Source organism: Camelus bactrianus, chromosome 2 (genome assembly GCF_048773025.1).
Source record: "Camelus bactrianus isolate YW-2024 breed Bactrian camel chromosome 2, ASM4877302v1, whole genome shotgun sequence".
Classification (NCBI taxonomy): domain Eukaryota; kingdom Metazoa; phylum Chordata; class Mammalia; order Artiodactyla; family Camelidae; genus Camelus; species Camelus bactrianus.
The window spans coordinates 49,207,814-49,234,295 of NC_133540.1; the positions used below are offsets into that span (position 1 = coordinate 49,207,814).

Here is a 26,482-nt window from a genome sequence, read left to right on the forward strand (position 1 = left end):
TTATAAATTGCTTTCTAAATATTTAGTTCTCTCTAGAGAAAAATGAAATTTTCTGTAAAAATAAAAGTAGAGATTTTGATATACTCAAAGAATTACAGAAAGATATTTTAAGTCATTTCTAAGCATTTATGGGTCATTTAGACATCTATTTAATCCAAAAAATACTTATGAAGGCCTTAAAATGTCAGAGGAGCCTCAATGTTGCTCTCTATTTGATGGCTATAGGAAAATTATAAATGGCTGTATTTAACTGGGAAGACAACCCTGTTTATCACAGACTGTTAGGGTATTCTTCATTCATTCAACATTCCTTAAGCTTCCAGTCTGAGCCATGTGCTGAGAATGAAGATTAGTAAGACAATATCCCTAATACCCTGCAGCTTACTATCCATTTTGGAAAGCAGTCATACAATACACTGTAGCAACTAACTGCCTTTAAAAACCCACAAAGACTTCTCGTTGGAGGTAATATTTAAACTGAGTGTGAAACTGAGTAGGAGCTACCAGGAAAAAAAAAAAAGGTAAAAAAACACTGAAAAAATTGAAATTGCATATATAAAGGCACAGAGCTCAGAAAGGGGCTGACATGGTATCTTAGTCTACTCAGGCTGCTATAACAAAAATACTATAGACTGGGTAGCTTAAACAATGAAACATTTATTTCTAACAGTTCTGGAAGCTGGGTAGGCCTCAAGGCATTGGTGGATTTGGTGTCTTGTGGTGTCTACTTCCTGGTTCATAGAGGTTCTCACATGGTGGAAGGGACGAGGGAACTCTCTGGGATCTCTTTTATAAGGGCACTGTTCCCATTCATAAGGAGTTCACTCTCATGACATAATCACCTCCCAAAGGCCCAATTTCATGATACCATCACATTAGGGATTAGGGTTTAAACATATGAATTGGATTGGGGAGATTGTGGAGAAGGAGCATAAACATTCAGTCCATTCTACATAGTGTGAAAATAATGATTTAAAAAAATCCATTATGGCCAGTAGTGCAGCAAGTGGTAAAATATGTTTTTATTGAAGTATAGTTGATTTATAATATTCTGTTTCAAGTGTACAGCAAAGTGATGCAGCAGTTACTTATATATTTTTCAGATTATTTTCTATTATAGGATATTACAAGATACTGAATTTAGTTCACTGTTCTATAGAGTAACTACTCGTTGCTTATCTATTTTATGTATAGTAGTTTATATCTGTTAATGCTGTACATACTCCTAATTTATCCCTACACCTTCCCTTTCCCCTTTGGAAACCATGAGTGTGTTTTCTGTATCTGTGAGTCTGTTTCTGTTTTTTATATAGATTCATTTGTATAATTTTTTAGATTCCACATGTAAGAGATACATAATATTTGTCTTTTTCTGTCTGACTTCACTAATTATATTCTCCAGATCCACCCATGTTGCTGCAAATGGCAATTTCATTCTTTTATGTGGCTGAGTAATATTCCACTGTATATTTACATACTGTATCTTCTTAAGACAGTCATCTGTTGATAGACACATAGGTTGTTTCTATGTCTTGGCTGTGGTAAATAATGCTGTGATGAATGTTAAGATGCATGTATCTTTTTGAATTAGAGTTTTCATCTTTTCCAGATATATACCCAGGAGTGGGATTATGTGATAATATGGTAGCTCCATTTTTAGTTTTTTATGGAACCTCCATACTGCTTTCCATAGTGGCTGCACCAATTTACATACCCACCAACAGTGGAGGGTTCCCTTTTCACCACACCCTCTCCATCATTTGTTTGCAGACTTTTGAATGATAGCCATTCTGACCAGTGTGAAATGATACCTCATTGTGGTTTTGATTCACATTTCTCTAATAATTAGTGATGTTGAGGATCTTTTCATGTGCCTCTTGGCCATCTGTATGTCTTTTTTGGAGAAATATCTACTTAGGTCTTCTGCCCATTTTTGATTGGGTTTATTTTTTCATAATAGTTGTATGAGCTGTTTGTACATTTTGGCCATTAGCCCCTTCTTAGTCCCATTGTTTGTGGATATTTTCTCCCATTCTGCAGGTTATTTTCTCATTTTGTTTATGGTTTTCTTTGCTGTGCAAAAGCTTTTCAGTTTAATTAGATCCCATTTGTTTATTTTCGCTTTTATTTATTCTGCCTTGGGAGACTGTTCTAAGAAAATATTGCTACAATGTATGTCTGAGAATGTCTAGCTATATTCTCTTCTAGGTGTTTTATGTGTAAAGTCTTATATTTAGGTCTTAAACCATTTTGAGTTCATTTTTGTATATGGTGTAGGAGAGTGTTCCAATTTCATTTATTTACTGTAACTGTCCAGCTTTCCCACATCACTTGTTGAAGAGACTGTGTTTTCCTCATTGGGTATTTTTGCCTCCTTTATCATAAATTAATTGACTGTAGGTGTGTGGGTTTATTTTGGGCTCTTTGTTCTGTTGACCTATGTGTTTGTTTTTGTGCTAGTACCATTGTTTTGGTTACTGTAGGTTGTAGTGTTGTCTGAAGTCTAGAAAGGATATGCCTCCAGCTTTGATCTATTTCCTCAGGATTGCTTTGGCAATTCTGGGACTTTTGTGGTTCCATATAAATTTTAGGATTATTTTTTCTACTTCTGTGAAAAAATGTCATGGATATTTTGATAGGGACTGCATTAAATTTGTAGATTGCTTTGAGTATGGCCATTGTAACAATATTTATTCTTCCCATCCAGCAGCATGGGATATTTTTCCATTTCTTTGAATCATCTTCACTTTCCTTTATCAGTGTTTTATAGTTTTAAGGGTAAAAGTCTTTCATCTCCTTATTTAGGTTTATTCCTAGGTGTTTTATTTTTTTATGGGATTTTTAAAAACTTTCTCTACTTCATTGTTAGTGTAAAGAAGTACAACAGATTACTGTATGTTTAATCCTGTATTCCACTACCTTACAGAATTCATTTATTCTTACTAGTTTTTGTGTGGAGACTCTAGGGTTCTCTGTGTACAGTATCATGTCATCTGCAGATAATGACAGTTTTACCTCTTTCCTTTCAATCTGGATACCTTTTGTTTCTTTTTCTCTTCTGGTTATTATGGCTAGGACTTCCAGTACTATGTTGAAAGAAGTGGTAAGAGTGGGCATCCTTGTTAGTTTCTGAACCTAGCAAGAAGGCTTTCAGCTTTTTACTTTGAGTATTACATTGGGTTTGTTGTAAACGACTTTTATTATGTTGAGATATGGGCCCCTTATACTCAGTTTGGTGAGAGTTTTCATCATGAATGGATGTTGAATTTTGTGAAATGTTTTATCTGCGTCCATTGAGATGATTGTGTGGTTTTTGTCTTTTCCCTTAATATGGTGTATCACACTGATTGATTTGCATATGTTGAACTATCCTGTGATCGTGAGATGAATCCAACTTCATCGTAGTGTATGATCCTTTTTTATGTATTGTTGGATTCAGTTAGCAAATATTTTGTTGAGGATTTTTGCATCTATATTCATGAAAGATACTGACGTAATTTTCCTTTTTTGTAGTGTCTTTTTCTGGTTTTCTTACCAGGGTATGGTGGCTTCATAGAATGACTTGGGGAGTGTTATCTCCTCTTCCTTCCGTCTTTTGGAAGAGTTTGAGAAGGATAGGTATAAGTTCTTCTTTCTTTGGTAGAATTCCCCAGTAAAGCCATTGGTCCTGGATATTTGGGGTTTGTTTGTTTTTATTACAGCATCTGCTTCATTTCTAGTGATCAAATTATCTTTTTCTTCTTGACTCAGTTTTGACAGGCTTTATGTTTCTTGAAACTTGTCCATTTCTTCTGGGTTGTCCAGTATTTGGCATATCACTGTTTATACTATTCTCATGATTTTTTTTTATTTCTGTGGCATCAGTTATTTCTCTTTCATTTATTATTTTGTCTGTTTGGGTCCTCTCTCCTTTGAGCCTGGATAGAGAGAGGTTTGTTAATTTTGTTGATCCAGTTTTTGGTTTTATTGATCTTTTCCACTTTTTTACATTTATTTTTTATTTATTTCTTCTCTGGTCATTATAATTTCCTTCCTTCTGCTGACTTTGGGTTTTGTTTGTTCTTTTTCTGATTCTTTTAGGTGGTAGGGTTAGGTTGTTTGAGATTTTCTTGTTTCTTGAGGAAGACCTGTATTGCTATGAATTCCCTCTTAGAACTGCTTTTATTGCATCCTATAGATTTTGTAAGGTTGTGTTTTCATTCTTGTCTGTCTCAAGGTATTTTCTTATTTCTTTGATTTTATTGTTGACCTATTGGGTTTTTAGTGGCATGTTGTTTAGTCTCCATGTGTGCATTCTTTTCCCATTTTTTTCCCCTGTGGTTGATTTCTAGTTTCATATCATTGTGGTCAGAAAAGATGCTTGAAATAATTTCTATCCTCTTAACTTTGTGGAGGTTTGTCTTGTGACCTAGTATGTGGTCTGTCCTAGAAAATGTTCCATGCATGATTGAAAAGAATGTGTATTCTGAGTTTTTTGGATGTAGTGTCCTGTAGATATCAACTAAGTCCAACAGTTCTGTCGTGTCATTTAGGACCTCTGTTATCTTACTGATTTTCTGTCTGGAAGATCTGTCCTTGGATGTCAGTGGATTGTTAAAGTCTCCTACTATTATTGTATTCCTGTTAATTTCTCCCTTCATATCCGTTAGTATTTGTTTTATATATAAATAAAGATACTCCTATATTGGGTGCATGTATGTTAATGTGTATAATATCCTCTTCTTTTTTAACATTTTTTATTGATTTATAATCATTTTACAATGTTGTGTCAAATTCCAGTGTTCAGCACAATTTTTCAGTCATTCATGGACATATACACACTCGTCACATTTTTTTCTTGGTTATCATAACATTTTGTGTATATTTCCCTGTGCTATACAGTGTAATCTTGTTTATCTGTTCTACAATTTTGAAATCCCAGTCTATCCCTTCCCACCCTCCACCCCCCTGGCAACCACAAGTCTGTATTCTCTGTGAGTCTATTTCTGTCCTTTATTTACGCTTTGTTTTTGTTTGTTTGTTTGTTTTTTGTTTTTGTTTTTTTAGATTCCACATATGAGCGATCTCATATGGTATTTTTCTTTCTCTTTCTGGCTTACTTCACTTAGAATGACATTCTCCAGGAGCATCCATGTTGCTGCAAATGGCATTATGTTGTCGGTTTTTATGGCTGAGTAGTATTCCATTGTATAAATATACCACCTCTTCTTTATCCAGTCACCTGTTGATGGACATTTAGGCTGTTCCCATGTCTTGGCTATTGTAAATAATGCTGCTATGAACATTGGGGTGCAGGTGTCATCCTGAAGTAGATTTCCTCTGGATACAAGCCCAGGAGTGGGATTCCTGGGTCATATGGTAAGTCTATTCCTAGTCTTTTGAGGAATCTCCACACTGTTTTCCATAGTGGCTGCACCGAACTGCATTCCCACCAGCAGTGTAGGAGGGTTCCCGTTTCTCCACAGCCTCTCCAGCATTTGTCATTTGTGGATTTTTGAATGACAGCCATTCTGACTGGTGTGAGGTGATACCTCATTGTAGTTTTGATTTGCATTTCTCTGATAATTAGTGATATTGAGCATTTTTTCATGTGCTGTTTGATCATTTGTATGTCTTCCTTGGAGAAGTGCTTGTTTAGGTCTTCTGCCCATTTTTGGATTGGGTTGTTTATTTTTTTCTTATTGAGTCGTATGAGCTGCTTATATATTCTGGAGATCAAGCCTTTGTCGGTTTCACTTGCAAAAATTTTCTCCCATTCCGTAGGTTTTCTTCTTGTTTTATTTCTGGTTTCCTTTGCTGTGCAGAAGCTTGTAAGTTTCATTAGGTCCCATTTGTTTATTCTTGCTTTTATTTCTTCTAGGAGAAAGTTTTTTAAATGTATGTCAGATAATGTTTTGCCTATGTTTTCCTCTAGGAGGTTTATTGTATCTTGTCTTATGTTTAAGTCTTTAATCCATTTTGAGTTGATTTTTGTATATGGTGTAAGGGAGTGTTCTAGCTTCATTGTTTTACATGCTGCTGTCCAGTTTTCCCAACACCATTTGCTGAAGAGACTGTCCTTATTCCATTGTATATTCTTGCCTCCTTTGTCGAAGATCAGTTGACCAAAAGTTTGTGGGTTCATTTCTGGGCTCTCTATTCTGTTCCATTGGTCTATATGTCTGTTTTTGTACCAATACCGTGCTGTCTTGATGACTGTAGCTCTAGAGTATTGTCTGAAGTCTGGGAGAGTTATTCCTCCAGCCTCTTACTTTTTCTTCACTAATGCTTTGGCTATTCTAGGTCTTTTGTGGTTCCATATAAATTTTATTATGATTTGTTCTAGTTCTGTGAAGTATGTCCTGAGTAATTTGATAGGGATTGCATTAAATCTGTAGATTGCCTTGGGCAGTGTGACCATTTTAACAATATTGATTCTTCCAATCCAAGAGCATGGAATATCTTTCCATTTTTTTAAAGTCTTCTTTAATTTCCTTCATCAGTGGTTTATAGTTTTCTGTGTATAATTCTTTCACCTCCTTGGTTAGATTTATTCCCAGATATTTTATTACTTTGGGTGCTATTTTAAAGGGGATTGTTTCTTTACTTTCTTTTTCTGTTGATTTATCGTTAGTGTAAAGAAATGCAACTGATTTTTGAACGTTAATTTTGTAACCTGCTACCTTGCTGAATTCTTCAATCAGCTCTAGTAGCTTTTGTGTGGACCTTTTAGGGTTTTCTATATATAGTAACATGTCGTCAGCATATAATGACACTTTTACCTCTTCTTTTCCAATTTGGATCCCTGTTATTTCTTTCTCTTGCCTGACTGCTGTGGCTAGGACTTCCAGGACTATGTTGAATAGGAGTGGTGATAGTGGGCATCCTTGTCTTGTCCCAGATTTTAGTGGGAAGTTTTGAGTTTTTCACCATTGAGTACTATGCTGGCTGTAGGTTTGTCATATATAGCTTTTATTATGTTGAGATATGTTCCCTCTATACACACTTCGGCGAGTTTTTATCATAAATGGGTGTTGAATTTTATCAAATGCTTTTTCTGCATCGATTGAGATGATCATGTAGTTTTTGTCCTTTCTCTTGTTGATGTGATGTATTACACTGATTGATTTGCGAATGTTGAACCAGCCTTGTGTCCCTGGGATGAACCCCACTTGGTCATGATGTATAATCTTTTTTATGTGTTGTTGGATTCTATTTGCTAAAATTTTGGTGAGGATTTTGGCGTCTATGTTCATCAGTGATATTGGCCTATAATTCTCTTCTTTTTGTAGTGTCTTTGCCTGGTTTTGGTAGGGTGATGATGGTGGCTTCATAGAATGAGTTTGGGAGTATTCCCTCCTTTTCAATCGTCTGAAAGAGTTTGAGAAGGACTGGTATGAGTTCTTCTTTGTATGTTTTGTAGAATTCCGTGGTGAAGCCGTCCGGTCCTGGACTTTTATTTGTAGGGAGGTTTTTAATTGCTATTTCTATTTCCTTTCTAGTGATCGGATTGTTCAAGTGTTCAGATTCTTCTTGATTCAGTCTTGGTGGACAGTATGTTTCCAGAAACTTGTCCATCTCCTCTAGGTTATCCAGTTTGGTTCCATATAGTTTTTCATAACATTCTCGTATGATATTCTGAATTTCTATTTTGTTTGTTGTAATTTCTCCATTTTCCTTTCTTATTTTGCTAATTTGTGCTCTCCCTTTTTTCTTCTTTGTGAGTTTGGCCAGAGGTTTGTCGATTTTATTTACTTTTTCAAAAAACCAGCTTTTGGTTTGGTTGATTTTTTCTATGGTCTTGTTAATCTCTATTGTATTTAATTCCTCTCTGATCTTTATTATTTCCTTCCTTCTGCTGCTTTTTGGGGCTTTTTGTTCTTCTTTTTCTAATTCATTCAGGTGGTGGGTTAAATTGTTTATCTGAGATTGTTCTTTTTTGAGGAAGGCCTGTATCGCTATAAACTTCCCTCTTAGCACTGCCTTTGCTGTGTCCCATAGGTTTTGAGTGGTTGTGCTTTCATTATCATTTGTCTCAAGGTATTTTTTAATTTCAGCTTTGATTTCCTCATTGACCCATTGTTTTTTCAACAACATATTGTTTAATCTCCATGCTTTCCTTTTTTTCTCCTTTGTTTCTCTGTTGTTGATTTCCAGTTTCATGGCATTGTGGTCAGTAAAGATGCTTGAGATAATTTCTATCTTCTTAAAATTGTTGAAGTTTCTTTTTTTCCCAAGTACATGATCGATCCTGGAAAATGTTCCATGTGCACTTGAAAAGAATGTACATCCTATTTTGGGGGGGTGTAATGCTCTGAAAATATCCACCAAATCTAGTTTTTCTATTGTAGTATTTAATTTCTCTGTTGCCTTGTTTATTTTTTGTCTGGAAGATCTGTCTAGTGATGTTAATGCAGTGTTAAAATCTCCAACTATGATTGTATTCCCATCAATATCCCCCTTTATCTCTGTTAGTAATTCTTGTATGTACTTAGGTGCTCCTATATTGGGTGCATATATATTAACGAGTGTAATATCCTCATCTTGTATCACTCCTTTAATCATTATAAAATGTCCTTCTTTATCTTTCTTTATGGCCTTTGTTTTAAAGTCTATTTTGTCTGAAATCAGTACTGCAACACCTGCTTTTTTGGCTTTTCCATTTGCATGGAATATCCTTTTCCATCCTTTCACTCTCAATCTATATGTGTCCTTCTCCCTAAAGTGGGTCTCTTGTATGCAGCATATTGAAGGTTCTTGCTTTATTATCCAGTCTGCCACTCTATGTCTTTTGACTGGAGCATTTAGTCCATTAACATTTACAGTAATTAATGATAGATGTGTGTTTATTGCCATTTTGAACTTATCTTTGTGGTTGAATTGGTATATCCTCTTTGTTCCTTTCTTCTTCCTTTTGTGGTTTGGTAATTTTCCTTTGTATTATCATGGATTTTATTTAATTTTTGTGACTCCCTTGTAAGTTTTTGGCTTGTGGTTACCCTTTTTTGTAAATCTATTAGCCCATTACTATAACTGTTTTTATTAAAGTGATAGTAACATGATCTTAAACCCATCCTACTGTTAAAAAAATTTAAAAAAGAAAGAAAAAAATATATTCTATATTTCCCTGCCTCCCTCTCCCACTCTCAGTGATTTGTATGTCTTCTTTTATAATTTCGTGTTTACTTTATCTGTAATTCATGAGTTACCACCTTTCCAGTTGTGAGTTTCTCATTTCTGTAGCATCCTGCTGCTTTTCTATTTAGAATAGCCCTTTCAATATTTCTTTTAGCATGGGTTTAGTGTTGCTAAACTCCTGCAGCTTTTTTTTGTCTGTGAAACTCTTTATGTCTCCTTCTATCCTCAAGGATAGCCTTGCTGGATAAAGGATCCTAGGCTGCATCTTTTTTTCATTCAGAGCTTTGAATATATCTTGCCACTCCCTTCTGGCCTGTAGTGTTTGTGTAGAGAAATCAGCTGAGAGCCTTATGGGGGTTCCCTTGTAACTTACTCTTTGCTTTTCTCTTGCTGCCTTTAGAATCATTTCTTTATCCTTGACTCTGGCCATCTTGATTATGATATGTCTTGGTGTGGGTCTATTTGGGTTCTTCCTGTTTGGGACCCTCTGAGCTTCCTGTACTTGGATATCTGATTCCTTCTTTAAGTTTGGGAAGTTTTCAGTCATGATTTCTTCAAAAACCTTTTCAATCCCCTCTGATCTTTCTTCCCCTTCTGGGACCCCTATTATGCGAAGATTGGGACGCTTTATATTGTCCCATAGGTCCCTTATGCTATTTTCATTATTTTTTATTTGCTTATCTTGTAGTTCTTCTGAATGGGTGCTTTCTATTGTCCTGTCTTCTAGATCACTAATTATTTCCTCTGCATTATCTAGTTGGCTTTGCACAGCTATTAGATCATTCCTCATCTCTGTCAATGAGTTTACCCATTCTACTTGGCTCTTCTTTATAGCTTCAATTTCATTTTCGACATATTTTATATCTCTAAACACTATCTCTTTTAATTCCTTCAGCAATTTGATCACTCCTTTTTTGAAATCTTGATCTAGTAGGCTATCAATATCTATTTCATTGATCTTTCTTTCAGGGGATTTCTCTTGTTCTTTTAATTGGGAAAGGTTTCTCTGCTTCTTCATCTTGCTCATACCTCTCTGGCACTGTGGTTTATGGAGTATCAGTTGTTTATTTTGGTCCTTAAGGATTTTATCTATCTAATGCCTATTTAGGAATAGAACTTAGGAAAAAAAGAAAAAAATAAGAGAGAGAGAGAGAATTTTAAAAGAAGGGAGAAAGAGGGTTTGAAAACAGTGTATATGAATAATAGAAGAGCAAGTTGAAGCAGAGTACCAATCGGGTTGAGACGTCCTTTTAAAACCTTTAAAAAAAGGGGGGGGGGGGAGATGAGTAGATGTATTTGAAACCTGTGTCTAATCAATAACAGGACATCAAAACCCAAGAGAAATAGAAATGAATTAAGAAGTAAAAATTAAGAGGGTAATAGAAAATAGAACAGGTAAAAACAGATTAAAAAAAGGGGGGGGGGGTTTGTCGGTGTTCTCCTGGAGTCTGTGTGCTTTTAATGTGAAGTCTTTCTGTCTTCGTCCTGTTTTGGAAGCTCAGCTTGCTGTTTTCAGAGGCCCTCCGTTGGCACCCTCTTCTGTGCTGCTCCCAGCACCTGTCAGCAAGCAGATCGCGCCTCCTCCCAACACTGGGTCAGGTGCAGCTCTCCTCTGCTGTGGGCGGGCGGGTCACTGCCCCTCCCGATGCTGCAGTCAGATGTTGCAGACTGGCCAGGTAGGAGGGCGGGTCGTGCCCCCTCCCAGCACCTCGGTCACGGGCTGTGTTCCTGCCCGAAAGGCGGGGGGCCGCTCTCCCTCTACCTGCGCTGCCGGTATCTCCCCCGCTCTGTGTGGCTGCGCGCTCCGCCCTGGTCGGCGCTCCGCAGGTGGGCTCGGGGAAGACAGAGGGACAGCTTTGTCCCTGCTCCGGGCCAAAGCTCAGCTCCTTGTTTGTCTTTGTGGAGCAAGTTTTCTGAGGTACCAGGATGGAAGGATCCTATCTGCCCCGGGCTGTAGGCCAGTCTCAGTGTGGCCTTTGAGGCTGCTAAGCCCTTCGGCGTGGATGCAGGTTTTGCCCCCACCCCTGCCTGGATGCTAAGCGCCAGAGGATATGGCGGCTGTGCCTGAGCCCCGCCTCTCTTCCTCCGAAAAGTTTCCGCGGGTTTTCAGAGATGGGGGTATGCACCCTTTCCCCGAGAGCACATCAACCTTGCTGTTTTATGGAGGGCCCAGATTGTTCTGCCCTGTGCACCCACAGCCACAGCGCGCAGCCCCTTGCGTTCCCCCGGGGCTGCCTCCGTGCAGCCGCCCCCGTCCTCTACCCAGCTTGTGCAGCCTGGCCCTGCCCGCCGCTGCCAGCCGCTGCCAGCCCGCGTCTCAGGCTGGGTGTCAGGGGGGACCCTCTGTGCCCGTTTAACTTAGTTCTGTCAGTCAAGGGCTGCTCCGTATAGATCCGAGCCTCGGAGGCTCCCCCTCCGTCCCGCTGTCCTCTCAGTTGTAGAGGGGAGACCCAGCGAGCGAGCGCCAGTCCTCCTTTGCCGCTCCCTCCCCGCGGGACCCGTCCCGCTCTGCTTTGCCTTTTGTTCTTTCTTTTTTCCTTTTTTCCTACCAGATTTTTGGCGTCTTTATCTTTTGAAGAGGGCAATGTTCTGTCGGAGTTCTGCAGGTGCTCTGGTTGGCTGAGTGGGTCTGTGGATGTGGGTCTTGGTGTATTTGTGGGAGAGGGTGAGCTGCGAACGCCCTTCTACTCCGCCATCTTCTCGAGAGTCCTATAATATCCTCTTCTTGTATTAAACCTTTATCATTATATGATGTCCTTTTATGAATTTTGTTTTAAAGTCTGTTTTTGTCTGATATGAGTATTACTACCCCTACTTTCTTGTCATTTCCATTTGTATGAAATATCTTTTTCCATTCCTTCACTTTCAGTCTGGATATGTCTTTCATCTGAAGTGAGTCTCTTGTAGACAGCATATTGTAGGTTCTGGGTTTTTTGTCCATTCTGCCCCTCTTTGTATTTTGATCAGAATATTTAGTCCATTGACATTTAAAGTAATTATTGAAAGGTATCTACTTATTACCATTTTAAACCTTTTTCCAATTGTTTTTGTAGTTCTTCTTCGTTCATTTTTTGTTTGTTTTGATGTTTTCTTCTGCAGTATGCTTTGAGGTCCTTTCCTTTTTATTTTTGGGATTCTGCTGTGTTTTTAATTTGTAGCTACTCTGGTTTTCAAGTATGTTGACCCATAACTTTATCTACTTGCTTTAAACTGATATTTATACAAGTTGAAACTCAATCTAAAAGATGTACATTTTTAAACTTCCTTTCTCCACATTTTGTGATTTTGGTGTCCTGTGTTATGTCTTCATTCTTATCCTTTTGCTGTTCAAGTAGTTATAATCACTTTTACAAAATTTTTATTATTTTTTTTAATCTATATACTGGCTTATTTAAGTGATCTTCAGTTCTTTTCTATATTTGCCATTCCTATTGTGATTTTTCTCTTTCCTGTGAATTCTTGCTTGTTTTCTATGTAGAGAAGACTTTTCAGTATTCTTTTTGGGTAGATTTAGTATTGCTGAATTCTTTTAGTTTTTGCTTGTCTGAGAAATTCTTTCTCCTTCTATTCTAAGTGATGATCTTGCTTGGTGGAGTATCTTTGGTTGCAAGTTTTTTCCTTTCAGGATTTTGAATATATCATGCCATTCCCTCTGGCCTACAACATTTCTGCAGAGAAATCAGCTGATGGACTTACAGCAGTTCTCTTGCAACTGACTCTGTTTTTCTTTTGCTGCTTTTAGAATCTTCTCTATCTTTAACTTTTGCCATTTTAATTATATGTGTTGGCGTGAGTCTCCTTGGAGTAGAAGCCCAGAGGGTTGGGTTTGATTAAGCTCCATTGCCCTTGAGTGCATGCCCTGCCCCAAGGAGGTGACCACTGAAGCAAGTGAAGCCCTTGCAGTCACAGTGAACTTAGGCACTGTACATGCAGGTGTCTGCAGTTCCATCCAGAAGCAGCCCAAGATCATGTCCCTTTCTCCATTGTGTTTGTCCCAGACCTAGTGCTAGGCAGTGGTGTGGAGTAAGCTGGGTCTGGGGGCCAGAGTGTTGTGGCCGCAGAAGTTGAGGTGGCTGTCCTGCCTCCTGGGACCTGGGCAGCCTCTGTGGCAGACCTCTCCAAGGACTTGTCTGCCCCAGTTCCAGCTCCAAATTACAGCGTGGAGTGGGTGAAGCTAGAGCACTCCCTTCAGGAAACATGCTGCTGCGCACACTGACTGTGTCTATCTGGTTCCATCTGCCGCCCCTGGGTGTGCACTGACAGTAGTCTCTACGATTTGGTCCAGATCACACCTCAGGTGCCATGGTCTGTCTCTGCACAGCTAGACCAAATCTCTTCCGTGATCTCGCTCCAGGCTGTAGTGTGGAGCTAGCAGGGCCGAGGCTTTGGCCTCTTCAGATTGGGAAGTGCAGCAAGGTGGCAGCCACCAGCTGGTCTCTTTCCACCCTGATTGTTAGCAAGCCAGCACAGGCACACTTCTCACAAGTAGAGTCTAGGTGTCTCTCATTTCTATCTGACCCAGCACAGATTTTCCAGCAGGCAAGGGCACTCCCCAGGGTGAAGGTCTGTCCATGTGGACCTACTCTCCTTTACAGATGGGAGTGGTAAAATTTGATCTCAAAGCTAGATTGGGAACAGAATGTAAAGAGCCTCATATACCCAAATAAGAAGTATAGGCAACTAGAAGCAACAGAGATTTTTAAGAGTAGTACCATGATTAGAGATCAGATGTTTTCATGCTCAGGAGTGTAAGTAAAAGTGAAAGAGAATAATTATTTTGATGCTTTTGGAGACTTCAGTAAATATTGGTGGACAGAGTCAAATATTTTCCCCTATCATGTATGTTTTTAAATTTGAAACTAATACTCGTAATGGTAGCTAGAAGCAGTATCACGCACTTCTCCGAAAAACTATGTAAAAACATTCTTGTAGTTATAACTTTCAAAGTTTTAGTTAAGTCAGGGTCCCTGACTCAAAGTAAGCTTTATCTTCAACAGAATTTTTTCAAGTACCTAAAGTAGTATTATGCCTAGCCTTCTGTAAGTTTTGTATTTGAATTGAAGCACATATATACACACACACACATATATATATTTGATGGAAATGAGTGGAGAGAAGGAAGCAAGATTAAGTGGTAAAAATAGGGCCTAGTTATGAAGGGACCTGAGAGCAGGATGAGGAGGTTAGATATGACATGGCAACAGTAATTATTGAAAGAATTTGAGATGACAAACTCATGATGAAGAAGGTATGTGGAAAAGATTAAACTAATAGCAACATGCAAATTAATCTGACAAGAGTATGTTGAATGAGAGTTGGTATAAACAAAATGGACATGGGAGTTAGGCTGACCTGAGTTCTGATCCCTACACCACTTCTACCTTGACTAAGTCTCTGAGCCTCAGTTTCTTCATTCTTGAAACCAATATAATAATACCTTCCTCATAGAAAAAATACATTAGCTGTCTTTTTTAGCTACATTCATACCTAATACCCAAAATACACAAAAGTATAAAACACATAATGTGCAGCAGTGTAAAAACTCTGCTGGGTAGAATTACCTAAAGTATAATATTAATGCTTTATTTTCTTATTTGTATCAATTTATATTTATATCAGTACACAACAGAATGACGTGCATTATATTTTTTTAATATAACAAAAAGCCAAGAAAGTTACTTTTTTCTTGGTAAGAATAACATGATAAAGATGTTTATTTACAGAAATATCTAATAATTAGAATAAGGTGCAGAGTCCTATTTAACTAACTAACCTCAGCAATAGGCTTATAATACATAAACATTTCCAATGCTTACTTAAATTGTGCCATGACATTTCTCTTTTTCAGGACCTTTTTCTATATGTAACTTATAAAAGTTTTATTGAGTGTAGCTTATAAAAGTTTTATCCATTAGAATTGTGAAACAGATTTTGAAAAGATCAGTTGTGGTTGGAAAATGGGCCTTATCCTAAGGAAAATCCAGTTAGAAAAGCGAGATGAATTGGTAGAAGTTGTTGAAGCTGACTCGGAGGTCATTAATGACAAAGATGATAATGATGAACAGGAAGATGAGGATGCCCGATCTTGGGACAAGAGAGAGGTCTTGATGTTTTTTTGTGATGTTGACATATATTTCTCAGCCGAATTCCTTAACAATTAGCTGCCAGTTAAATGCTGAACCAAGTAAGAAGGGGTTTTTACCCTGTGGTGTTCAGTCTTAATGACCCTGCCATCATTTATGCCAGTAAAGATGTGCTGCCTGCCACCTGTGGAGCAGCATCTGATTCACAAAAGGGATCTGGCTTTTGGTGAGGTTTTGGCTTTGGAATGACTTATCAGTATCGATCAGATTTCCTGATTGGTGGAATTGACATGGAATTAAAATGCTTGGGTGAATAGATGTTCATCTTTATCTAAAATACTACCATGGTGATCTGATTGTGATTCAAACTCCAGTTCCTGATCTTTTCCACCTCTGGCATAAGAAACACTGTGCTGATGAGTTGAGCAGTACCCCCAGCAGTACTGCAGGTGCATCCAGTCCAACGCCATGAATGAGGCCTCTCACTGGCACCTGGGAATGCTGGTCTTCCAGGAAGAGAGGATAGACACATCTTGACAAACAGGCAAACAGGACAGATAGTGAAGCTGTAGATTAACGTAATCACTGGCACATTAGTCTGAACCACAAACCAGCACTATTTATTTAGCCTTATTACAATTCCAGATGCAGTGCTTTTTTTCAGAGAAGACATGCTTATCTTTTGTGTTCTTTTTGACATTATTTTACTTTATCAGTTTAACTTGGTATGTTAAATGGAAGAAGCAGGTGTTATGATGCAAAGCCTCTGCTTTGTGAGAGTACTGCACTATAGAATCACTGACAAATTGAAATCTGCTATTTGTTCCAAAAGTGGTTTTGAGTTAGTCTGTACTCCGCTTCCTAGTCTGTGTATCCTGGTTGCATCTGGGTTGAGAGATAGAATGTGTTGTACCGATGGTGGGTCCAGAGCATCCTATTCCTGCAGAGATTGACAGTGTGTTACAGGTGGAGGTTGTGGACAGGGTTCTTCACCTGCTGACTGCTGCTGCTTGGCTTTTAAATGATCTTTGGTCAGTTGCTTAAATAATTCTTTTTCACTGAAGCAAAGGTAATTAATGACACATGTGAAATTTCCAACCAGTCATGTTGCTTGGCCCCCTGAATGTCTGTTTTTAAATACTTAGGTTAAAATCTTTGACTTGATTAAAAATAGTGTGTTACTACTTAATCGTCTTGTTCAGGATTAGAAGTCAAAGTTGCTGTAGACTATTTTAAACAAACAGAAGTAAACATAGAAACATCTTTAACAGAACAGTTAATTATGTTGGAGTATAGGATACTAGGGGTGTCTGGGAACATCAGATTATGTGAGCCAGGATGCTCTCAGGGCCCTCCTGAGTGGTTCAGAATTGATGAGCATAGTATGGTGTTGTGTGGTTTTTGCTTCGTATTGTTTCATTTAGCATGGATCCATATGTATTTATTATCCTTTTTTCTAGTGTGTTAATTGTACTACATCTGTATTTGCCTTATAATAAGAGGTTGAGTTGAGAGGGAGTTTCACTGACGGGAGAAAAAGCAAACAATTTAATAAAGTATACCATAAAATCACACTGATTTGAGAAAAGGGGTTAGAGTGGAAGTTTGTTAAACAGAAATCTGAATTACAGAATATTTTAAAGAAATATATTACTTACAGATAGAATGGTGTTTTAATTGAGGTGTAAATTATACTAATGAGACAAAATGAATAAGAAATTATACTCAGATAGGACTGTACTGTGTTATTTATCATGCATGGATCTTTTACCTTAGGGTCAATTGCTAGATCCAAAAATTGGAGATAGGGTGAAAGGCATGTGGAGAGGCTAAGTAATTTACCCAAAACTATGCAGATAATGTAGTAGTGGAACCAGGATTCTAATCTAGCCAGTCTAATTTCAGGGTCTGTAATCTTTAAAAAAAAAAAAAAAAAAAAATCAGCCAAAACCTAAAATAACTCATTTCACATGAGTAGTAAACTCCAGTTCTCTCTGCATTCAATTCCAAGGATCAGGTAAGGATATCAAAGACATACAGCTATTTCCCTACACCCCATGAAATTGTGAGGGACACCAGATGGTCCTTAACTTATCCTGTTCTAACCTACAGAAGAAAAGTTCCTGTAATCATTATTTTATTATTCTGTCATTCAGATCTCCCTACCCTTAGGCCAAGGGGCTTGCATATAATTGAGTACCCAAGGTCTGAGAAGACTTACTTAAGATTTTGTTCAATTAAATTGGCTTTGACTGAAAGTGGGTATTATAACTGCAATATGGCAGACAGATGATATGCCCAAACATTATGGACAGACACCACACACACATACACACACACACACACACACACACAAAAGTATATACAAGTAACATAAATTGGTTAACTTTTCCTAAGGTTGAAAAAAAGATCTTATAGTATGTAAAAGTTACTTCTAAAGAGGTATTATAAAAGGTTTGATTATCTTTTAAGTGTATCCCTTTTACTGTCTTTTCCTTGCATTTAAAGATGCAGCAGTATCACCAAAATTCAGTCTTTTCTAGGCTCAAATGACAGAAGTTGTACATATAAAATTGAATTAGGAGACCTGGTTGTAAGATTGGCCCTGCCACTAACTAATTATATGATTCTGGGCAAATTTCTGAGCCTCTGGGAGCCTAGGTTTCTCTATTTATGAAAGTAAGGAGTTAGATTCAGTGAACACAAATGAAATACCACAGTACTGTAACTCTCCCATACCAGATAAAATCTGGCTTAAATCACTGTGGTATTTTGGAAGGAAAAGGGTAAACTTACGTAAGATTTTTAAATGATGCGCTTTTTCAGAAATGACTCTGTCAAATAAAAATTTTATTAAGGACTAACAGAGACTGAAAGACAGCCAGGCTAACATGATTGCTTCCACTCGGAGCAGTTTTCAGGATTGATTGATCTACCAAATAATCTATTTATGTAATTACTCAAATGGGTAATTAAAACATGGAAATTCATAGAAAACAAACCTAGGTCTGATAATGTTAAAAATTGGGTTGTCATCTGAATAAAAGAACAGAAGGCTCCTCCCTGGCAGTTAGGCTGGCCCGTCTTAACTTCAAACGTAGACAGAGTGATGTGTTTGTGTTTGTTTTTTTTTTTTTTCTATATAAAACCTGCCAAGTCAAATGATTTAAGAGGTTCAGTTTGCAGAAATCAAACTTCCAGAACAATCTGTATTATAGCAATCGAAAAGGAAAGAATGGAGTTGAGCTATATTTTTAAAAGAGGGCAATAGTCAAAACTACGTATGCTTAATTTGCCTAAACACTGTAAATGACTGAAAACTTTCATGATCCTCAGTTAATCATGATTGCATTTAATGCTTCTCTAATTTTGTTCATCTTAGTTTTAAAGAAATAATTGCTAGTGTTTTCCAGCGTGGTCAGGAAACAAAGGGAGACCCAAGACTTAATGACTAAAAAAAAAACTCCATAAGACCTATCCACAGTGGCATTGTTTCCACCATTCATCATCCTGTAACATTTACTTACAAAGATGTGAATGGAGAGTTTTCCATCCTCCCTAAACTTTAGGGTCAATTGAAGGTCATACCTTAAGCTGGGGGAACTTTTGAGTAATTAACCCTAGATAGCTTACTAAATGGTTTATTTGGTGACTCTTGGAACCTACAGCCATATCTGAAGAGGATTAAAAACCCGAGTAAAGTAGTAGCACCAGCTCTGCTCTAGCCTCCTAAAAATGTATAGCCAAACATTTGCTAACACTTGATCATTCCCCAGTCACTTGTTCTTCTGTAACAGAACACATTTCTGATCCTGGTTGATGAGGTTTTCAGTCTAAGAAAATTATTTTAATTCCATCATATTCTGCTATTTAATAGAAATAAAATCAGACAAATAATGATAATTCTGGTGACATATGCAAAAATGTCCTCATTTAATCATATTTTTGTATATATATGTTTTTTATTGAAGTATAGTCAATATACAATGCTATGTCAATTTCTGGTGTATAGCATAATGCTTCAGTCATATATGAACGTACGTATATTCATTTTCATATTCTTTTACACCAGAGGTTACAATAAGATACTGAATATCCAAGAGGGGAAGGAGGTAGGAAGGGATAAATTGGGAATTCGAAATTTGCAGATACTAATATACATAAAATACATAATCATGTTCATTATTATCTCCACTTTTCAGAACTTTGATTTAAACGGGTTCCAATAACTTATTCAGCATTACACAACTAGATATTGGCAGAATCAAAATTTAAGCCTAGAGAGGAATCTTTTCACTAAACTTAAAGCAAAGAAAACATTAAATGAATTAAAACTTGGATTTGAAGGAGTCAGTAGTTGTGTGGCAATGCCTGTATGTACATTGCATAGGATACAACACACTTGAATGGGGTTTGTTTTTAGGGAGGTAGTTCTTTTGCTTTTTTTAATATGTAGTACAGATACCACTGTCTGTTGCTGAAGTTAACAATTTTGTTCAGTTCTGGTGCCAGCAGTGATACTAAGCAGAACATATTTAGTGGCCTAAAACAGAGAGGCTAGAATAAAAATGTATGGAGAAAAAAGTATTATGGAGAAAAGGTAGATGATTAAACGAAGGGATAAAGAGTAGTTATACGTGTAGCAGCTTCTGATAAAGTATGTGTATGCAGTTTCTCACCAGATGCTGAAGGTTAGTTTCCTTCCTGGCTGGAAGCTCCCCAAGAAGGGATTTTTGGCAGCTTTGTTGTTAGAAAGCTCTGCCTTTGATCAGATAAAGGGAATCTCAGAAAAGTCTTTCTGCATCTTGCTGTATCTCAGATGTCTTCAGTTTAAGGCAGTCTATACCATTCTGGTAGGTTGTGCATCCCTTCATTTGTGACTGCACATAGCTAACCAGATCTCTAATAAGGAATGCTGTTCAGCTGCTCTTGATGTCTCTGCGAAGGGGCACAACGAAGTTTATGTTGGAAATGCTAGAAAACTGCAAACTGGATTGGAGCTGTTGTGATGGGAAGGAACTGCTGCTGCCAGAATGAGGCAGTATGCTGAGGCCATATAGGAACCGCAAAGCACATGGAAAGCCCACAGGAGGCAGACAGGAAGGAACTGGTCCCTTCTTCCTCTTCCAGCCTTGCATGTTGGTGGAGCCTAAAAAAGCGTCAGCTGGCAGAGCAGGAATTGGTTATTAGGGCCCCAACTCCAGTATCACTAGGCAGAGCATCAAGGGCAAGTTTGGAGCTAAGTGACAGTAACAGCATCAACTTAATAGAAACCACACATTCTCACACCTCTTTCCTGCCCCGAGGCCTGATGAAGCAGACATTCCGGGGATGCTGCTCAACAGTTTGTATGTTAAAAAGCCCTGCATGTGATTCAAGTGCACAGTTAAGTTTGAGAACCACCAAAGTAAAACATTGGGCATACAGATGCTCCATTTGCTGATTTTCGAATTTGCCAGTGATTGGTTCTTTAAGAATGAGGAAGTACTGCTTTTCAGAATCTAATCATGGTCCCCCTGTGCATCTAGGTAGTTGGGATTGGCAGAAGTTAGAGACCAGATACAAATTATTTAAGACTTTGATTTCCTTATGGATTAAACAGAAGTGATATTCCTACTTAGGGTTTTGATTATTTTAAGTTATAGAGACCTATCCAAAGAAGCAGTAAAATATGAAAGCTGAGTATTAGTATTAGTGTGTAGCTCAATGTTGTAGTAAAAAATATAAAGTGAGATACTAAATCATATTTAATTTCTGTAAATATTGGTGTTAGGTGGAATTTAAGCATAAGTGATAGCTATTAACTGTAAATAGCTAATTAGCATTACTTTCAGACATCTGAGCCAGTTTTTCTCCTTAAAGTGATTCACTCCTCCCAGGCATTAGTGTCAAGCATTTCTTGTAGATGAGAGTTTAACCCTCACCATGAACAAATGCATAAACTCAAAACTAAAATAATACTTTAAACATATCCTTTATCCTTTCTGACACATATAGTCAGTCCATTCCTTTGTCTCTGCCCCATGATTTTGAGAAATAAAAGACCTAACAGTGGCTTGACCTTGTAAACTGGGTACTAAACAGATGAGTAAATGGGAGGGACCTATTCATTCACTTGCTAAACATTACTGTGTTCCTGTACACACTGTTATAGCTTCTCTTTTAAGTACTAGGTAAACATTATAGTGAACAGAGTAGTTTCTACATCTGGAGCATCTATTTAAGTAGGTAAGATACAAATAACAAATGAATAAGTAATATATAAGTGGTGGTAAATGTTACTAGGAAAAATACAGTGGTGCAAGGAGAAAGAGAATGACTGGCCTTACTGTATTATGCATTAATTTCTGTATGCCTGCACATGGCACTCAATAAATTTTTATTGAATAAACAAACTTATTAAGACACCTCTGTGGTAGCTTCTATCTCTGGTAACAGTGATAATATTATAGCTAATTAGAGTTATCTAAATACAGTGGCTCTGAATTCTGAAAAGTGAGAGTAGAAGCGTTAAAGACTAGAACAGTGAAAATAAAAGAATGAAATCTCTGGCCTCTAACAAGTTGGAGTAAAGGAAGAATGAGAAGGTCAAAAATATGAGAGAGCCAAAAGGAAGAGGTTGGCAAGTCAATAACCTTGTTCTAGTTTCTTAAGATAATTTCTAATTTGAAAGAAATTAGTAGTCTTTGAGGGGTTCTGTTTGCACAAATTCCTAGGTAGGATTTCTGCAGCCATACCCAGGGAAGATCCTGACGCTTATCATTAGGAAAACAAGGTATCTGTGGTATTGGAAAAATAGTGAGAAAAAGAATTCGAAAATGAATCATTCCTATTTCCCCATTCTAGAAATGCTAAAATAAACGAGTTTATCTTCAGGACAAGTTTTAAAAGAAGCAGTGCTACTAAACTTGAAATTGCTTTAACAGAAAATACCTTACACTATGTTAGTATGAAAAATGCGTTAAAATAGTACCCTTTGTTGATATCCAGAATGCCTACTTCTTGGACTAGCAATTCCTAACACCAAGGAAGGAAAGGTTCCACTGATGGGGCCAATTCACCCCGACAAACACACACATGAACATCAGATTTGTAATTGATAAACGTATAGGAAAAATTCATCATCACATTCACAATTCCACAATATGATGGAATTAATCTAAATATGGTTTAAAATCACACATTTTTATAACTTAAAATACCTTTTGTAGTACTTAAAAATCAGATATGCTTCAGGAACTAGATGACCTGACTAACTCAAAGCAGGGAAAGGTCATATATGAATGTTGAGTAGCACCCAGAAAGCAACGAGGCCTCAGAATGTTTGAGCAAAATATTTCTTTCAGAAGAGAGTGGAAAGTTCCTTTTTTTTAAGATTAAGGGGAAAGGATCATGGAATTTTACACTCAAAGCATAGAGATACTTTGTCTTCCTTTATTGGAAGGGAGAACAAAGATGAAAACAGATAATAAACTCAAAAAGGCTACATATTCAAAACCCCACCTTACCCCTTGCTGAGTGATTTTTCCCTTATGAAATAATATACTGGAAAGATTAGAGTAAATCACTAGCCAAGTAATAAATCTCATGCCACTCAGAAGATTCTAGATAGGGAATTCAGGCAAAAGGTAGAAAGAAGTTTGATACCAAACTAGGTTTTAATTCAATGAATTGACAAACCTCCGGGGTGTAAGACTAAGATATAGATTCTGATCGGGTTTTATATAGTATGTTCCAAGGAGACCTGAAGAAAAGATCAAAAGGTACATGAAAAAGCAGTGAACAGTTATAAAGGATTAGTGTGAAAATAGCAAATCACCTTTAAAAATTTTTTTAATTACTTTTATTAAAGTATGGTCAGTTTACAACATTGTGTCAGTTTCTGGTGTACAGCACAATGCTTCAGTCATAGAGGAACATACATATATTTGTTTTCATACTCTTTTTCACCATAAGTTACTACAAGATATTGAATATAGTTCCCTGTGCTATACAGCATAAACTTGTTTATCTATTTTATGTATATTAATATCTGCAAATCTCAAACTCCCAATTTATCCTTCCCACCTGCTTGCCCCCTTGGTAACCATAAGTTTGTTTTCAATTTCTGTGACTCTGTTTCTGTTTTGTAGATAAGGTGGTTTGGCTTTTTTTTTTTTTTTTTTTTTTTTAGATTCCACATATAAGTGCTATATGGTATTTTTCTTTCTCTTTCTGGCTTACTTAGAATGACATTCTCCAGGTCCATCCATGTTGCTGCAAATGGCATTATTTTATTTCTTATGGCTGAGTAGTATTCCATGTATATACCACAGCTTAAAGATGAAAATGGATAATAAACTCAAAAAGGCTACATATTCAAAACCCTACCTTACATGGACATTTAGGTTGTTTCCATGTCTTGGCTATTGTATATAGTTCTGCCATGAACATTGTGGTGCATGTACCTTTTTGAATTCAGGGTCCTCTGGATATATGCCCAGAAGTGGGATTGCTGGGTCATATGGTAAGTCTATTTTTAGTTTTTTGAGGAATCTCCATTGTTTTCCATAATGGCTGCACCAAACTACATTTCCACCAACAGCGTAGGAGGGTTCCCTTTTCTCCACACCCTCTCCAGCATTTTTTATTGTTCATGGGCTTTCGAATGATGGATATTCTTACTGGTGATGATACCTTATTGTAATTTTGATTTACATTTCTCTGATAATTAGCAATATTGAGCATTTTTTCATGTGCCCATTGGCCGTTTGTATGTCTTCATCAGAGAATTGCTTGTTTAGGTCTTCTGCCCATTTTTGGATTGGGTTGTTTGTTTTGCTTATTAAGTTGTATAAGCTGTTTATATATTCTGGAAATTAAGCCCTTGTCACTCTCTTCTCTACAAATATTTTCCCGTATTCCATAGGTTGTCTTTTTGTTTTGCTTATGAATTCCTTTGCTGTGCAAAAGCTTATAATTAGATTCCATTTGTTTATTTTTGTTTTTATTTCTATTGCTTGTACAGATTGCCCTGGGAGAACATTGTTGAGATTTATGTTGGGTAATGTTTTGCCTGTGTTTTCTTCTAAGAGGTATATAGTGTCTTGTCTTATGTTTATGTCTTTAAGCCATTTTGAGTTTATTTTTGTGTATGGTGTGAGGGAGTATTCTAACTTCATTGATTTACATGCAACTGTTCAGGTTTCCCAACATCATTTGCTGAATAGACTGTCTTTACTCCACTGTCTGTTCTTGGCTCATTTGTGAAAGATTAATTGACCAAAAGTCTGTTGGTTTATTTCTGGGCTCTCTGTTCTTTTTCATTGATCCATATGTCTGTTTTTTTACTGGTACCATGCTCTGTTTATTACTGTAGCTCTGTAGTATTGTTTGAAGTCTGGGAGGATTATTCCTCCAGGTTCATTCTTTTTCTTCAGTAATGCTTTGGCAATTCTGGGTCTTTTGTGATTCCTTATAAATTTTAGGATTATTTGTTCTAGTTCTGTGAAAATGTCTGGGTAATTTGATAGACATCACAGTAAATCTGTAGATTGCTTTGCATAGTATGGCCATTTAAAAATATCAATTCTTCCAACCCAAGAACACAGGATATCTTTCTATTTCTTTAAGTAATCTAAATTTCCTTAGTCAGTGTTTTGTAGTTCTCCACATATAAGTCTTTTACTTCCTTGTTCAGATTTATTCCTAAGTATTTTATTTTGGGGGATACACTTTTAAAAGGGATTGTTTCTTCACTTTCCTTTTCTGATATTTCATTGTTAGTTTAATGAAATGCCACTAATTTCTGTATGTTAATCTTGTATCCTGCTACCTTGCTGAATTCTTATATTAGCTCTAGAAATTTTTGTGTGGAGCCTTTATGGTTTTCTATATATAGTATCATGTCATCTACATATAGTGACAGTTTTACCTCTTCTGTTCCAGTTTGGATCCCTTTTATTTCTTTTCTTGTCTAAATGCTGACTAGGACTTCTAGTACTATGTTGAATAGAAATAGTGACAGTGTGCATCCTTGCTCCAGATTTTAACAGAAAGGCATTCAGTTTTTCACCATTCAGTGTTATGCTGACTGTAAGTTTACTATAAATAGCTTTTACTGTGTTGAGATATGTTCCCTCTATACCCACTTTGGTAAGAGTTTTTATCATAAATTGGTGTTGAATTTTATTAAATGGTTTTTCTGCATCTGTTGGGATAATCATTTGATTTTTATCCTTTCTCTTGTTGATGTAGTGTATCACGTTGATTGATTTGTGTATGTTGAACCATCATTGTGTCCCTGGGATGAAACCAACTTGATATTGGTGTATGATCTTTTTTTATATGTTGTATGTTTGCTAATATTTTGTTGAGGATTTTTGCACCTATGTGCATCAATGATACTGGCCTATAGCTTTCTTTTTTTGGTAGTGTCTTTGTCTGGTTTCAGTATCAGGGTGATGGTGGCTTCATAGAATGAGTTTGGGAGTATTCCCTCCTCTTCAATCTTTTGGAAAAGTTTGAGAAGGGTTGGTATGAGCTATTCTTTGTATTTTGATAAAATTTCCCAGTGAAGCCATCTGATCCTGGGCTTTTGTTTGTAGGGAGGTTTTTTATTGCTGATTCTATTTCACTTCTAGTGATCGGTCTGTTCAAATGATCTGTTTCATTTTGATTCAGTTTTGGTGGACTGTATGTTTTTAAAAATTTGTCCATTTCTTCTAAGTTGTCCAGTTTATTGCCATATAGTTGTTCATAGTATTCTCTTATGATTTTTTGTATTTCTGTGGTGTTGCTTGTAATGTCTCCATTTTCATTTCTTATTTTGTCTGTGTGCTCTCTTTTTTTCTTGGTGAGCCTGGCCAGAGGTTTGTCAGTTTTGTTTACACTTTCAAAAAACCAGCTCTTGGTTTGATTGATTTTTTTTCTATTTTTTTTAATCTCTGTTTATTTCCTCACTGATCTTTATTATTTCTTTCCTTCTGCTGACTTTAGGTTTTGTTTGTTCTTCTTTTTCTAATTCTTTTAGGTGATAGGTTAGGTTGTTTATTTGAGATTGTTTTTCTTTTTTAAGGAGGGCCTGTATCACTATGAACTTCCCTTTAGGACTGCTTTTCCTGCATCCCATAGGTTTTGTGTGGTTCTGTTTTTATGGTCGTTTGTCTCAAGGTGTTTTTTAATTCTTTGATTTCATCGTTGACCTGTTGGTTTTTTATTAACACAATGTTTAGTCTCCACGCTGTCATTTTTTTCTCATTTGTTGTTCTGTGGTTGATTTCTAGTTTCATGCCATTGTGGTC

The 26,482-nt window shown here is 36.9% G+C and overlaps 1 protein-coding gene and 1 pseudogene across 2 annotated transcripts in view; both read left to right on the forward strand.

The window, feature by feature from the left end:
* Window positions 1–26,482, forward strand: part of NUDT6 (nudix hydrolase 6) — a 52,708-nt gene that overhangs the window by 10,111 nt on the left and 16,115 nt on the right. The window lies entirely within an intron of this gene.
* LOC141573341 (chondroitin sulfate N-acetylgalactosaminyltransferase 2 pseudogene) overlaps window positions 1–26,482 on the forward strand; it is a 33,346-nt pseudogene continuing 6,864 nt past the window's right edge.